Consider the following 1207-nt stretch of genomic DNA (forward strand, 5'->3'; position numbering starts at 1 on the left):
ACACCCCATCAACTTGTATTTATAGTTAGGATTTTTGGCCCCAATGTGCATTATTTTGTACTTGGTCACGCTGAACCTCATTTGCCATGTTGACACCCACTCGTCCAGCCTCAATAGATCCCTTTGGAGCACCTCACATTCCTCTCTGGTTCTCACCACCCTGAACAATTTAGTGTCATCCGCAGACTTATCCACTTCACTGCTTACTTCCAACTCTACATCATTAATGAACAAGTTAAAAAGCATCAGACCCAGTATTGAGCCATGCAGTAACCCACTGCTTACCATCCTCCACTACAAAAATTGCCCATTTATACTCATTCTCTGTTTCCTATTAATTAGCCAGTTTTTGATCCACAAGATGACTTGTCCTTTTATCCCTTTTATTCTTGACTTGTAGCCAGCAATTAGGGCATAAGATGTTTAGTTGTACAGCCCTCAGTTTGCAAGACCTGAGCAAGGCTCTTAACAATAGGACATTTTGGAGAACATTAATTCTAGGGTCTGAATTATGTGGAGGCAACTAAATGCAGTTAACGCACACACACTGAGCATAGATAAGGTGCTTCTTGGAGGAAAACCCATCAGAAACTTAAAAATGCAATAGTTTCTTCTGCTCTACATTAGTTCAAGTCATGTATGTAGTATTTATTAGCATTATCAGGGATTATTCAGGCAAAACTGTGCACTTTTTCATTCTCATTGAGGATCATCTCCCAAGCACAGTGATCTAATACTACTTTTGTCACAAAGTTCAGCCGCATTTTGCCAGGAGAGAAACACCACTATCCTAAATAGAGTTACATATTTCTATATCCATTTAAATCAATGGGTTTAGAAGGAGGTAGCTGCACTCCTAGTAACACAAATACTCCCACCTTCTCCTTTTTCTCCATATTCCCTCTACCCAGGGAGCTGGTGGATAATGAACTTATCTGTCATTTTGGATATAGGATATAGTATCCTAAGTATGTCATCAGGGACATAGGGGTATAGTATTGTTCAGTACTGTTCTTTGATTAATTGTTTGAATTTATTTTAATAATACGTATGGTATTTTAGCAAACTGATATAAGCCTCCCTGAGCACTGCTTGCAGGGAATGGTCGACTTAGTAAATATAAATAAATAAATGTTTTTTAAAAATGCTATAAATAAAAGGGCAACCAGCCAATATGTTATACAAAAAGAAGTCAGCACAAACATGA

This window comes from Heteronotia binoei, chromosome 2, assembly GCF_032191835.1.
Source record: "Heteronotia binoei isolate CCM8104 ecotype False Entrance Well chromosome 2, APGP_CSIRO_Hbin_v1, whole genome shotgun sequence".
NCBI lineage: Eukaryota > Metazoa > Chordata > Lepidosauria > Squamata > Gekkonidae > Heteronotia > Heteronotia binoei.